We start from the raw sequence: 606 nt of genomic DNA, 5'->3' as shown, positions 1-606 counted from the left end.
AAAAAAGACATCTCTTTACTACAGAAGTTACAAAAAAAAAAAGAAATATCACTTTATTAGCCTACTCAGAGCACCTTTCTTATCTCTAGATTTAGCATGCCTCACTTTAGTGCTAAATCTAGAGATGAGGAAAAAAAGAGAAAAATATTCTAAATGTTACAGTTGCATCACCCATAAATGTATCTAAATGCTATTTGAAACCATTTATAGTTTTGTAAGTTCTATAAGTGTACAACTGTTCATTCTTTATGTGTGTATGTGTACTGAAGACACTGTACTGTGGAGTCATATCTGACTCACAGTGACTCCTCCTTGGGTTTCTGAGGTGGTATCACTGTGGAAGTAGATCACCCAACCTTCCTTCCAAGGAGTGGCTGGTGGGTTTGAACTGCCAGCCTTCTGGTGAGCAGTCAAATACCTTAAGTACTACACCAAATATTACAAATAACCTGGCAAGTGGGGAGCCAGGAAAACTTGACACAATGGTCATTTTGTACATGTGCAAGTATATCTGGGAGATAAATTCCCAGAAATGAAAAAATATAGAGAGAGATCCATAATTTTGGTAGATATTGCATGTGTATGAATATGAATTTATATTAAGGA

This window comes from Orycteropus afer, unplaced genomic scaffold, assembly GCF_000298275.1.
Source record: "Orycteropus afer afer isolate SDZICR_OR568_19922 unplaced genomic scaffold, OryAfe1.0 scaffold00289, whole genome shotgun sequence".
Classification (NCBI taxonomy): Eukaryota; Metazoa; Chordata; class Mammalia; order Tubulidentata; family Orycteropodidae; genus Orycteropus; species Orycteropus afer.
Note: the sequence above shows the minus strand (reverse complement) of the source record.